Below are 15,311 nucleotides of genomic sequence, written 5' to 3'. Positions count from 1 at the left end.
GAGTCGAGACAGTTCGACAATCAAAGCTCGACTCGACTTAGAATATTCAAGGCTCGATTCTCAACTCCAGCTCGACTCTCGAATAAGTTTTCAATGAGCCTGAGCTCGATTCGACTCGACTCAACCCGACTCGACTCGATTATGTTATTCAATGAGCGTTAATCTAAACCCGAATTGAATTGAGAAGAGTTAGTGAGATTATGTCTCGAGTTTGAGCCCGTGTACGATATACTTTCTTTGAATTCAATTGTGGCCGCGAGAAAATAGAACGGGAAAAGCTCTCACGCACTAAAAGACAAAATAAGGGGCATGATTGTTTTTATAATGGGTTAATATTACGAAAAATCATAAACTGATACACTTAAGACAAATGTAACCAAAACTAATTTTTTAACCACAAAAAACCACAAACTGATACATTTGTGATAAATTTACCCTCCGTTAAATTGAATTAATATCACAAAAAATCACAAGTCATTACACCTGTGACAAACGAGGGGGTAAAATCCCGAACCAGTATACCCGTCAACTGTCACATGTTATTCAACTCAGAAATTGATGATAAAAATTTAACGGAAACTGACGGAGGGTAAATTTATTACAGATGTATCAGTTTGAGATTTTTCGTGGTATTAACTTTTTTTATAATATTTATTATACTTGTGGTGGTGAAAAGGAAAGGTCAAAAACAAAGAAAAAGAAAGCAAAGCACATAGGTTTTGTCCCTTCATTTCCTAGCCCCGGAGCAGCCGCACATAGGAAAGAAAAGGGAGAGATCATGGGGAGATGGCCGCACGGTAAAAGACAGAGTGGGTTTCCTCAATGAACTGGCCGCACCACCGCGCCAATAGACCACAACAAGATAAAAAACACACAAAAAGGGACCCACGTCTTCCCTTTCTTCGACCGACCGTGCGGACGTGTTTGGACACGTGGATTCGTGATATGAATTTTTTTACAACCTATTGAGTTGTTTAATTGTAAATAATTTTGATTTTGATTTAATTTAAATGTGGGAAACACTCGAGCGTGTAAGTGATTGTAACTCCGATTCCCCGATTACAGTGAATTTGTTAGATATAATATATAATTTATGTTTACTGTTCATTACTGTTCATTCTTTCCCTATATAAAGGGACTTGGCCTTGTAGTTCTATTTCATTCAAGTAAGTAATATACACAAAATTTTATCATCTCAACTTGGTATCAGAGCACCATTGTTACATGAGGAGCGCCCATCGAGCTTGCCACACCGTGGCCGCCACGACACCAGCCGCACCGGCCGAGTCGCCTCGGTTCTCCAATAAGACCGAAGCTTTTCCTCACTGCTCGGCATACTTTCGCTGCTCATTTCGGAAAATCGAGACCACCAGCACGCTCGCCGCCCTCAGACGACCCACGTCATGAAATTTCATCGCCAACAGCCGCAGGACGCCGCTGCACGCACCGCCACGCCCCACCGCGCCTCGGACCCAGGTAACCCACCGCCGTTCACCGTTGTTCAGTGGTGTTTTGGACATCTTCCGCCGTGTTTTTTCCAAAAACCGACACCAACCCACGACTCGCCGCCCTCAGTAGAGTCATTCAGTCAAATTTCGCCGCTTTCCTCCGCTGGACGCACCTTCACGCGCCGCTTCAAGGTCTGCGCGTGAGATCCACGCGCCTCCCCCAGCTGGCATGCGCCTGGCACGCGCCCTACACGCACCAAGCACACGCCAGCTGACGTCATCCGCCACGTCATTCGTTGACCAAACGTTGACCGGTTCAGACCAGACCGGTTCCGTTGATTTTCTGGCCGTTTCGACCATTTCCTGATCGGTTTTCGGTGTTTTCCGACCGGTTCTTAAGGTATTTCGACGTCCTGAGTTCGTTTTTGCTGTTATTTTTCTCATATATGCTCTCGGTATACTAGATTATGGTGATTCCATAATAGTAAAGTGCACATCATGGATAGAATGGAAGTCTCCATGCCAATTCAGACTATTTTGAATGGCTCTAATTATATTTTATGGTCTCAAGAAATATCAAGTTTTTGAAAGGACGTCGGCTTTGGCGTTATGTCACTAGACAAATTAGGGTACCTACTAGAATTGCTGAAGAAACTGATGATCAATTTATGGATCGTTTGGATGAATGGGATAGCAGAAATCATCATATTCTCACATGGTTTCGAAACACTTCGATCCCATCTATCCAACTCCAGTTTGGCCTTTTTAATACAGCAAAGGAAGCTTGGGATCTTCTTGATTGTCGTTATTCCAGTTCAGATGTTGCCCATCAATATCGATTGTTAGGGACTTTATATCACATGCGTCAGGAGACAGGTCAGTCCATTAATGATTTTCTATCATCTATGCATGCTATTTGGGATCAGTTGACCTTGTGTGAACCATGCTTGGAAGGGGATAGTAACATTCGCAAAATTGCTGAACATCGTGACCGTATTCGTGTCATGTAATTTTTTATGGCTCTGAATAATGAGTTTGAACCTGTGAGAGCCTCCATTCTACATAGAGATCATTTTCCTTTTATTGAGACAGTTATATCAGATTTACTGAATGAGAATACTCGGCTAGCTACCTTGAAAACGCAACGTCCTACTGTGCCCATATCCATGCCTACTGATGCAGTACCTGCCGCTTCGAGTTCTTCCTCCATGCGCCGTCCATTTTGCAAACATTGTCGCCGACATGGTCATCTGGCATCAAATTGTTATCGGCTACGACCTATGCAACCCACAGGATTGACCACTCAGCCTCGTAGCCGAGGTCCCTCTATCGGTCCATCTGCCAATGCTGCCACTGTCGAAGCTTCTTCCCATGGATCGTCCCACACACTAGTGTCTCTAGAAGATCTTCGCACCGTTCTCCGAGAATCTGGTACCTTTACCCCTCCTATTCCTAGCACTTCTACTATGTCTACTACTCTAGGTATTTCTAATTCTTGGTTCTTTGATTCTGCTTGTTGCAATCACATGACATCCAACTCTGCCTTATTTCAGTCTAAATCCTCCGCTTTACATGCACCTCATATTCTTACTACCGATAATTCACATATGAGAGTTAGTCATACAGGAAACATTTCCACATCTACATTATCTTTAACTAACACATTCCTAGTTCCTAAACTCTCACTCAACTTGATCTCTGTCGGCCAATTGTGTGAACTTGGTCTTGATATTCACTTCTCTTATCATGGTTGTCATATACAGGATCCTCGGACGAGACAGACACTTGGGACAGGCCGTAAAGTGGGGCGTCTCTTTGAGCTTGTTTCCCTAAATATTCCGACCTCCTTTGCTGCTTGTGCTGCCACAGTGTCATCTGAAACTTGGCATTCTAGGTTAGGTCATGTTTCCTTTTCTAGGTTACGCTCTTTAATTTCGAGTGGTCATTTAGGTTCTGTTGACACTAAATATTTTGACTGTCTACCTTGTAAGTTGGGAAAACATCATGCTTTACCGTTTCAGACTAGTGATTCTGTGTCTCATGCTCCTTTTGATCTCATTCACTCTGATATATGGGGACCTTCTCCCACTCCCACCATGGGTGGCTCTCGCTATTTTGTCATTTTTGTGGATGACCATTCTCGGTATACCTGGCTTTATCTTATGAAAAATCGTTCTGAACTTTCTCGTATTTATCGTGATTTCGTTGCTATGGTTAAAACCCAATTTTCACGGGATATTAAGATTTTTCATACTGATAATGCTATGGAATATAGAGATACAGAATTTCTTCGGATTCTTTCTCAAAATGGTACTATCATTCATCGCTCTTGCCCTGACAGCTCTCAACAAAATGGTAGAGCTGAACGTAAGCATAGGCATATCTTAGATGTTGTACGCACTCTGCTCATCTCTGCCTCTTGTCCTGAACGGTTTTGGGGGGAAGCTTGTCACACTGCTGTTTACACTATTAATCGTACTCCATCACCTATTATAGGTCACATCTCTCCATACGAGCGTTTGTATGGTAGTGTGCCAAATTACACTCTTCTACGTGTTTTTGGTAGTGCCTGTTTTGTGCACATTCATCCACATGAGCGCACGAAATTAGAACTCCATGCCCATGTATGCTACTTCCTTGGATATGGCATTGAGCACAAAGGGTATAGATGTTGGGATCCCACTTCCAATCGTCTTCGTGTGTCCCGTCATGTCACTTTTTGGGAACACAAGATGTTCTCTTCTATTCATCCCTTCGACCCCTCTGCTCATGTTCCTTTCTTTACCAATCCTTCCATGGACTTATTTCCAGAAGATACCACACTTCCGTCCACATCTGACTCTTCCATTCCAGATGTACCTTTCCCTCATCTTGAAGCAGGGCCTTCTGGTGACCCCACTTTGGCCACTTCTGACGTGTCTGCACCTTCCGCGGATTCTCCACCAGCGGTCATTCCTTCCTCCTCTGATCGTTGCCCCACCAAAGTAAGTCAACCTTTTGTTTGGGTTCGAGATTACCATTGTTATTCTACGATAGCTTCCCTTCATGAACCCCGCACATATAGAGAAGCTAGTACTAACCCTCTTTGGCATAAGGCAATGGCAGATGAGTTACAAACTTTAGACAAATCGCATACTTGGAATTTAGTTGCTCTGCCTCCTGGTAAGTCCGCTGTCGGTTGTAAATGGGTGTACAAGATTAAGACAAAAGCAAATGGTACTGTGGACCGCTATAAAGCTCGCCTCATTGTGAAAGGCTTCACTCAAAAATATGGCATTGACTATGAAGAGACTTTTGCCCCTGTTGCACGTCTTACTTCTGTTCGCAGTCTTCTTGCTGTCGCCGCTGTTAAGCGTTGGCCTACGTTTCAGATGGATGTCAAAAATGCATTCCTAAATGGCGATCTCACCAAGGAAGTTTATATGGTACCTCCTCCTAGCTACACTCATTCTTCCCACCAAGTGTGTCGATTACGTCGTGCATCATATGGATTGAAACAATCTCCTCGTGCATAGTATTCCAAGTTTAGTTCCACCATGGCATCTCTTGGCTTTAAATCTAGTCCCCACGACCACGCTCTTTTTGTTCGACATACTTCTCGTGGGTCTATTCTGCTGCTCTTATATGTCGACGATATGGTTATTACTGGAGATGATCGTCCCGGAATTTCAAAACTCAAGCATTATCTTAGTCAACAGTTCGAGATGAAGGATCTTGGACAACTTAGTTATTTTTTAGGCTTGGAGGTTACCTCAGACACATCTGGTTATTATCTTTCGCAAGCCAAATATGCCACTGATCTTTTTTCTCGAGCACGACTCACGGACACCAAGGTCGTTACGACCCCTCTTGAGATCAATGCCAAATTTGATGCCGGTGATGGGACTCCTCTCCAAAACCCTACCCTCTATCGACAGCTAGTTGGCAGTCTTATATATCTCACTATTACTCGCCCTGACATCGCTCATGCTGTTCATATTGTCAGCCAGTACATGACAGCGCCTCATACAACTCACTTTGCTGCAGTTCTTCGTATTCTTCGCTATGTCAAGGGTACGTTATTTCATGGCCTTCACTTTTCTGCTCATTCGACATTAGAGTTGACTGCCTATTTAGATGCTGACTGGGGTGGTGACCCTCAAGATCGTCGCTCCACTACGGGTTACTATTTTTTCTTGGGCACTTCACTTATCTCCTGGCGTAGCAAGAAACAATCCACTATTGCTCATTCTAGTACAGAAGCTGAATATCGATCTCTTACTAATACCACATCGGAGTTATTATGGTTGCGATGGCTACTGGAAGATATGGGAGTCCGTCATCATAGCGGGACAATCCTTCATTGCGACAATCGCAGTGCTATCCAAATTGCACATAATGATGTTTTCAACGAACACACCAAACACATTGAGATAGATTGTCACTTCATCCGCTCTCATGTTCTTCGTGGCACTCTACAACTTGTCTTTACTTCATCAGCTGATCAGACTGCCGATATCTTCACAAAGACACATCCACCTGGGCGCTTCCTAGATCTTCTCTCCAAACTCCAGTTGACTTGTTTCAACTCACCTTGAGTTTGTGGGGGGATGTTAGATATAATATATAATTTAGGTTTACCGTTCATTCTTTCCCTATATAAAGGGACTTGGCCTTGTAGTTCTATTTCATTCAAGCAAGTAATATACACAAAATTCTCTCATCTCAACTGAATTATTTGCCGCTGGCTCTCCCCGTGGATGTAAATACCGACACTCGGACAGAACCATGTAAATCTTTGATTTTTTTTATTGTTTCTCGTTTATTTCTTCGGTGATTTTCACATTAACTTAATTTACAAATTCCCGGTTAGCACTTCCACGTTAATATTACAACAAAGTTGATAGTTCTAGATCCATATATACGAATGAATATGCAATGTTCGATTGGGCTCGTACTATTTGTGATTGCGCTCGGCTCAATAAGTACTCGAGCTACTTGAACTCAAAAATAACCGAGCCGAGTTTGAGCAATCCACGAGTCAAATTCGAGTAACCGAGACTCGTTCTCATTTCTTGTGGGAGTTGGTTTTGTCTTAGTGAAGTGAAAATTACAGTATTGATGACAAACCAAACCATAAAGAAATGAACCTTCGATAACGCCAGACATTTCAATTCGTACCTGCGTGTCTAAATTGGATTCCTCCTGTGCCCGAGAGAAAATCAACCTTTCAAAGCATGATTTTACAATTCCTTAGTTTGGTTTGTGGGCAGGTCACAAGAAATCCTTTTCTCTAGTGTAAATTCAGCAATTATTGAGTTGGTAATACAATAAGAAATTTGGATTGAAATCGCTTGATGTACCTAACGTATTCAACCGTCCTCCAACTCTACCATTACGCAATAATGGTGCTTGAAGCTAGAACTATGCGCAAAATGCAATGAACTTTGGTCAGTAGGTCTTAATCATTGATGGTGAAGTTGGCAGTCGTGCCCCATCGATTCCAATCTACATCCTCTAAAGAAGTATCGTTGGGCTTCGTCCAAATTACTTGCTGTTTGGACTAAAGGTGGTGTTTGGCTCCATTTGAATGGACAGTTCATACCGTGATGTAAAATTGCTAACACATTCCCAAGGAGTGCACTCTCGAATTCAAAAGGTTTTCACAAATCATTTGCTTTTAAAAAACTGTAGTGCGCTCACGTATTCTCTTAAAAACTCATGAAATGTTCAGCTCGTCTCATTGAAAATCATCGGTCCAGAGGATATTTCCTTAATTTTAATCGTCATGACCTAGGCGATAATGACGATCGGCAATTCTTTTAGGGTCAATGACATCAGGGGTGTTGGCCAAGAAAGAAAATGACATCAGGGATGGTCGAACAGTAATCAAGTTTTGTCAATCATATCCAAATTCGTGACCTTATTGATCTAGTGTTTACTTTACAATTGATGTCCCAATGGCCTACACCAAGCATGAAAGAACATATCTTAATCTTTAATGATCTTTATGAGTCAGCACGATGAAATTGGCACCACTATGTGATGGGGAGTTCATTGAAAATGTTAAGATTCCCAACATTGTATATACTTCACTTATGGCATTTTCCATTAAAATTTGTACACTTTTTACGATCACGCCACAATGGAAGCTTCTTCTTATTTCTTTCCCTTTGTGTATAAAAAAAAGAACGAGAAAGAGATATTTTCTGAGGAAAGATGCATTGACGACAAGTTTGAGGTTGTTGTCTTCGTGTAACGAAGGATTCCTTAGCGCGTAACCTGCGTGCTCGTGACATGGGGGCTTCATTTTTAGCAAACTAAACAAATTAAATATATCATTTAAGATATGAAAAATTACAAAGAAAGAATAAACAAAAACTTGGCTTACTTCTTTTTTTTTCTGACACTCATAATATACTTTATTTGTCATCCTATACAAATCGGTCATACTCATGGAATGGTATTCACAAATATGGATCCCTGCAACTGCAAGGAACAAATAAAGATAGTGAAAAGACATTATTTTTTCTCATCCTTTTAATATAGAAATATCCTTTATGTTCAATACAAGTTTGTTTCTATTGAAACTTAAGGACATCCCCTCATAAATTATACTAAGTCCGTGAAGTGTTTGCAATGCAGATATGCCACCATATTTGCAATGGAATGTTAATAAGGCTGAACAGTTCTCTGGACTTTTCATCTCTCGCTTAAACCTGGTCGAAGTTTGGTTTGAGAAAAGCTACAGAATGACCGAGCATTGCCGGGTCGAAAACGGGCCTTCAAATATGTTTGGGAATTCATTTACTGTAAACTCGATTACATCGAATCTTCCATGGCAGAGTAAACATAGACACCCTAGAAAATATGGATTCACAGAAGATACAGACACTTATTTCCAACAAGGAGGTAATTCAGTACTCCTCATACTAGAACTCTGCGAACGAAAGCCCTCTTCCTCGACCGATGTGACGTCCCAACCTTGCTCTCTCCAATAAGCGTAACGAATTTCGGGAACGTGCGCAACTTTCTGATAGTCCTCATTTTGTTCATCCGGCTTAAGTTTCTGGACTAATTCATCGGGCAGATCGAAGAACTCCAACACTTTGAGCATGTTTAAGTGCACGATTCCTAATGGCAGATCCTTGAGCAATCTGCACCGCTGGACGATCAACTTTTCTAGAGAGGGCATTGCTCCCTCCTCCACCTGGATGAACTCGAGCTCCTCGAAAAGATCAAGCCCTAACATCTTGAGTTTCATGAATCCTTTGGCCTTAAAGCACAAAGTTTGCCAATTATAAACATGCAGCAACTCAAGATGAACCAGACTGGGCAAATTTTGAAGGGATTCCAGTGGATCATCCCTTAAACAGGACATTCTCAGGTATAGTTTTACGAGGCCGTGGTGGTTAGCAATCCAGCTTGGTAAGGTCTGTAAATGTCCCCTCAAGTAGATCCTCTGAAGTAGTTGCGGAGGAGAAGAAAGGTGATGCAGATCGATTTCTTCATCATCATCGAGTGCATAAACAGCCAGTGAGGAGAGTTTGGTTAACTTTGCTATTGATGAGCACAGATTCCGTCCGTCTTCTCTCCTCAACTTTAACACACATAACCTCCTTAATTGATCAAGTTTCCCCAGCCCCGTCATATTGCTACGGTTTCTATCGTCGTCCACCTCTATATAACATAGCTTTTGCAGAGACTGCAGAGCTCCAATATCTGCGGGGGTTTTGAAACCATATTTATAGTGTGAATAAGATATGGTCTCATACCGATACACAAGGAGATGACGCAGTCGCTGAAGCTTTGCTATCTCCACAGGCAATGCGATGACACGAGTGTCCTTAAGGTCCAGTGTCTCTAGGTTCTGAAGGTTCCCTATGGAACTTGGAATGGTTTGAATATGGGTAGATCTCAAGCTTAGAAACCTAAGACAATTCATGTCAAGTACTTGAGCTGGGAAACGGGTTACTGGAGCATGTTGTAAATCGAGGACACCGAGAAGGTTGAATTCAGATGAGAGAGCGTCATCTACAGAAGACTTGTCTGCACCAAACATGAACAACGATCTGAGACGGGAAAGTGACCGGTTTTGTTGCGCAATCTGAAACGCTTTGTGTATGGAGAGGCGACGAACTCTTTCTGGCCACAGTACTCTGTGTTCATGGTCTATGATTGCATAGTTCTGATCCCTTGCCTTTGAAATGATTAGATCTAGCAAAAGGTCATGAACTCGACACATTTTCATTCTTCCATCACTTGTGGTCTCTGCCACTTGGATGAGGCTTCTGTTCAAGAGCTCATCGAGGTAGTCCTCAGCAACTTCTTCCTGGGTCTTACCTTCTTTTCTTTCAACAAAGCCCTCTGCTACCCAGAGTCGGATTATCCTCATACGCTCGACAACATGAGTCTCAGGGAATATGCTTAAATGCAAGAAACAGGACTTTAAGTAATAAGGCAAATCATTGAAACTCAATGAAAGTACCTGCTTCAGGTTTTTGAGCTTTTCATTGGCATCAATTTCAGAACGGAGACTGCGAAGGACAAGTTCCCATTCATCAATTCTTCTTATGTCTTTTGTTGCCAGAACACCACTGATGGCCACAATTGCTAAGGGAAGTCCTTCACACTTTTTCAAGATCTGTCGACAGATTTCCTCCAAATGGCTGGGGCACAATTTCTCTTTGAATGTCTTCCTACAGAAAAGTTCATGTGACTGTTCAGATGACAAGGGCTTCATGTTGTAGACCTTCACTGCGCATCCAGTGCCAGATGCTGATGCTAGATCTGATTTCCTTGTTGTGACCATTATTCGACTGCCGTTGTTATTGTTGGGTATTGCACATTTGACTGCATCCCATTCGTTCATATCCCATACATCGTCAATAACGATTAGGTATTTCGACCTCCTTTCCTGGAGGAAGTCTTTGATCATCATTCTAATGCAACTGCTATCGGAAGTTTCTGCTTCAGCTGGAACTGTCTTCATGATGCTACTGGCGATCTGTTGAAGCATGTCTAACAGCAGCTCTTCCGTCCTTGATGAAGGAGAAAGAGTGACCCAGGCACGAATTGCGAATCGTTTCTTCACTGCTGGGTCATCATAAACTTGCTTTACTAGGGTCGTCTTCCCCAAACCTCCCATGCCAACCACCGAAATTATTTCGCATTGTGAAACACCTTGGACCAACCATTTGACAAGCCCCTTTTTGGGCTCTTCGATGCCCACCAGATCAGATTTTTCTACCAGAAGTGCATCTCCTCGATGGTCTTGCCATTTGTTGTCTTCATAAGAAGAGGTTGAGGTTGAACCTCTCTCAGTTGTGCTGAAACCGTCGAACAGTCTGTGCTGTCCTTCACAGATACTTTTGATTCTGGGGCTGATGCTTTTCATAGCTGAAATCAGTCGGTGTCGAGCTTTCCTGTTTCTGACGCTGGTTTGAATCATTTGTAGAAAGCCCTCAGTTTGATGATCCTGCACTGAGAGTTGCTTATATTCATCAAGAACATCCTCAGCTTCATATGCAATTTCTCGTACTTGCTTAACCCATACTTTGACTTCTTCATTGCACTCTTCCATGGAATCTGCAGCTTTTAGGAAGGCCTTGATGCGCTCAAATTCTCTCATCAGAGACATCCACTCTTCATGACCCTCTCTTTGTTGTTGCATCCCATTCTCGACAAAGCTTTCAAGCTTGCTAAGCAGATACAGCACTGCACTTTCTACCATTCTCTGCTTGGAACTTTGCAAGATCAGAAAGTCAGTGGCTGTCACAATACTACAAACTTTGTCTGCGATTTTGTGATTCAACTTGATGTGCATGACTAAATAGACTGCTCGTGTTTATAATAGACTAAATGCTTCAACTTCTTGGGCTCCAAAACCAATTAGACAAGTTTACTTTCTGCTGTACTGGTTGAGTACAATTTCTTAGAGCATTCATTTCTTTTAAAGCTACTAGTCTCTTCTTATCTCTGACTTAGCTTGGCTCTCAGAGATTTCAAGTTCCACTCCGCTTCTTGATGCTTGCATCGTAGATATACTCTAATTACTAGAGATGTCAGGTCCCACTCATAAAATGTAAATCTGTGCATATAGTCTCGAAAAGCTAAGGCCTCTGAACTGTCTAAACTTTAAATACCGGTATTAGTTATAGACTCGGTGAAAATTTCATGCCTCATTGTTACTTGCAAACATGATTTGAGGGGAGGCCAAATTCATTTATGGTGTTCAAGAAATGATTGTTCTTGAGAGACGAGAAAACGAGCCCAATCATTACTGTGACGCCGGAATTCATCGAAGACAGTAAAAAGAGATTCACCTCAAAGCATTTTGATCTAGATTTCGCTTTTTATATTCCTCTACTTAAGTCATTCTTATCCTCGAGAAGTTCATCTCCTTGTATAAACACAACAGCAGATTCGTCCGTTCGTTGACATAATCGTCTTCTTTTAACTTTTCGCAGGGCAAATCTGTCGCAGTCGATCCCAATCTAGAGAATAACCTTTTGAGCGCGTCTTAAATTGAGAATTCGCAGTTATGAGACCGACTAAACCCCGAGTAGCTCATCTCACTTCGAAAGTGCACAGACGTAATCGATGACGAATAAGAAGATGATAAATGAGCTGTATATGATCATGAACCATGCTTGCTTCTCCTAGAAGATGTGCATAGTTTATCAAAATGTCGGTATCCATTACGTGGCGATAATTCATTCTTTGATACACAGGTGTATGCTCACTTTGTTCTCAAAAGGGCCAAAACTAGGGATGAGCAACTTGGACTGCCCAAACCAGGACCGGACCGAACCGACGGGTTTGGTCCGGTTCTCGGGACTATCGGTCCAATTCCCGGATCCTAAAAGCAGAACCGGTTTCCGGGCGGTCCGGTTCCCGGTTCCAAGGGGGAACCAGACCGGATTGGACTGACTATTTAATATATTTTTTTGTTATTTTTTTCTTTAAAAAAATTAATAAAATGTTAACTAAACTCTAAGTGAACTTCATTATCATAAATTCATTGATAAAAATTAGTAAAATGTGAATTAAACCCTAAGTGAACTTCATTAACAAAAATTAGTAAAATGTGAACCAAACCTTAAGTGTTTAACCAAAAAAAAAAAAAAATTAAACTCTAAGTGACCGGTTCCATTAGACCGGACCGGAACCGGACCGGACCGGGAACCGATCACCCCTAGCCAAAACAAAATGTATATACACGGGTGTATATGCTTACCCAACTAGATAACTAGTGTATGATTAGAAAGCATGATTTTGTCGTTGTTTTGTGGAGTAATTTGGAGTAGATTTTCAATCACCGCGAATATATATCACTTAAGGAAAATCCGAAATGACCAAGTCGAACTTGAGAAGGTGAAACCGTGAAATCAAGCCATTTAAAAAAATTTAATGAATGGGAGAGAAAATGACGGGATAAATCATCTATTATATTCTCTTCTTTTTTACCAACTGCAAGTAATAAGGGTCTAATTTCCTTAATTACCCAACTTCCATGTAGCCTCCTTCGATTTTCTTTTTTACTCATTGTTGAAGTCAATTAAACCACTCTCTGTCTCTCTCTCTCGTTTCAGCAAAGTGCTTGCCAACTCAAAAGATCAAAATTTCGCCCCGATCAAATCGTAAACCCAAATTGACTTTTATAAAATTCTATTCATCCATGACGCCCCAAAGTTTCTTTACAACGTGATTTCATAGCTCGACAACCTCTACAATTAACCAATAAACTCAGAATTCAACACCGTCCAGAAATTACAACTCTAGTGAGAAGTTATCTACAATTAAAAGGAATCGAGACTTGGAATTCTTACCGAGCTCTTCGAAAGGATGTGAATGCTACGTGTCGAGGTATCGAATGGCTTGATGAACCGAAACCCTTCCTCGCTCTCTCCTGGTTTCTTTCTTTTCTCTCTTCCTTCTCTCTTCCTCCCCACTACTTCTCCTCTTCTTATATTTGACACCAAGCCGCAGCAATAGTTGAAAAATTTTGCTGACGAAAGTAGGCTGAGGTGTAGCTTCATGGGATTAAAATAGGGTACCAAGAATTGGACAGATTTCATTTTTTTTTTTTGGGGGGCACATTTGTTAGGGAATACAAATGAGGAGTGACTTTGATTCAATGGAGAACAAGTAAAAAAAACATGAGGGTATAATTTTTTACAAAATGAAAGGACCCAATTCCTCCATTTTTTACAACCCCAAGTTCCTTAATCACCCAACTCGCACGCCTCACACGTGTGCATTTCTACGTGAAAGCCAAAAGGGTGAGTGAAAAGTAAACAAGCAACTCCTACTTCGGGCGTACCTCGAGAATGGTTTCTTTTTTACTGCTCGAAAGAATTTGTGTTGCTATTTATGATTTATCATAAAATCTCACCATGAAATTTCATATAACCTCCTTGAATCAACCACGATGTGAAAGGACAGACGGATAAAAATGAATATTATTTTTTCTTTATGAATGAATGAATAATAATACAACGCGTGATCCCGATTAGAGGTAAGCAGTCTTGGGTTCCGTACAGGTTCCACCTGGAACCTACACGAAAAATATGAATCATTAACAAAGTAAAAGTCTTCGTCATAAAATGGAAGTTCAGACTAGTGATTTTAGATTTTACACTCATCATCGAATGCCATGAAATACCGCAAGATCGCACGAAAATATAAACCAAGAAAAACACAAAAACTTGTTCGAGATTCCACCTATTTAGAAATTCGAACCTACCCATCGAAATAGATTTTCTAATTTTTTGAACCTCAAACCTACGTACCCTGCAAACCCTAGATACTGGAACGGGCACACCGATTCGATTCTCAGGTTTCAGGTGCCCACCTCTAGTCATGGTAGAAGCAAAGATCTCAGGTGGTGTCCTCAATTCCATTTGAAATTATCAGAGTAAAGTATAAGTAGAAGGTAAGTGATCCCTCAACATCATAATCATCATTACAGAATAATAACATTACTTATCATGGTGGGGGCCGAGATTGTTGAGTCAATCTTTAGTTTCTTTAAATGACTGCGTGAGTCCATTAAGGTGTTTTCGTCTTGTTGGTCTTGTAATATCGCTTCCAGTCCATTTCATTCGCCTGTACATGAGCCCCATGGAAGCGGTCAAGCACGTGGAATTCCCAACAATTGGACAGAAAAGAAATTGTAATGGCTCGGATACAAACAATTGCTTCCACAAAGTCATGATCGCGACGCGCTTGCAAACGAAGGCGATTCGTCGCAGCTAATTGAGACGTTTTGTTTATGACATGGGATATCTATAATAATATGTTCACTCGCATCATAAGTAACATCGGCAAGTATTGACACAAAACGTGATGAACGACACAACCCTTAGAAAACAATATGAGACTGGGTACTTAAACGTAACCAATAACTTGCATACGTATTAATGTCCATTTTTTGAGATGATTCGTCAAATGAGTTATAGATGGCTGACGAGCCACCAAATGAGTTTGCTTGGCAAACCGTACGTTTCGTTCAGGGTGTGAGGCCATTATGATAACTCCTATAGGGGATAATTACACTAGCCACCTCCTCTCACCGTTTGATCTGTAAACAAAAACATGTATGTTTCAAAGCTTGCTATATTCACTTGTTTATCTCACTTTATCATAATTATGATTCCACAAGTAGGAGACAAGTTATTTTGGTTGGAAGCATCCTATATTAGTTCTGGAATAGTTAGATTAAGCTTCATTTGTTTCATGAAAAATGAACGCTATTGAAAAATATTTTCAAACGGACTTATTTTGAAGAAACGATCTCATTTTTATATATTTAATGGTATTTTTCAAATCATATGAAAGTTACTTTTCGACATTTATTACCGATAATTCTATATCACACAT

At 41.2% G+C, this 15,311-nt stretch overlaps 1 pseudogene; it reads right to left on the bottom strand.

The window, feature by feature from the left end:
- Positions 1-8,209: 8,209 nt before the first annotated feature.
- LOC115675494 (disease resistance protein RPM1-like) lies at positions 8,210-13,518 on the bottom strand (annotated as a pseudogene).
- Positions 13,519-15,311: the final 1,793 nt, after the last annotated feature.

This window comes from Syzygium oleosum, unplaced genomic scaffold (genome assembly GCF_021117445.2).
Source record: "Syzygium oleosum isolate NSW1041296 unplaced genomic scaffold, Sole_v2.1 Sole_v2.15, whole genome shotgun sequence".
NCBI classification, from domain to species: Eukaryota; Viridiplantae; Streptophyta; class Magnoliopsida; order Myrtales; family Myrtaceae; genus Syzygium; species Syzygium oleosum.
The sequence above is the reverse complement of the archived record's forward strand: the minus strand, read 5'-3'. Positions and strand labels throughout refer to the sequence as shown.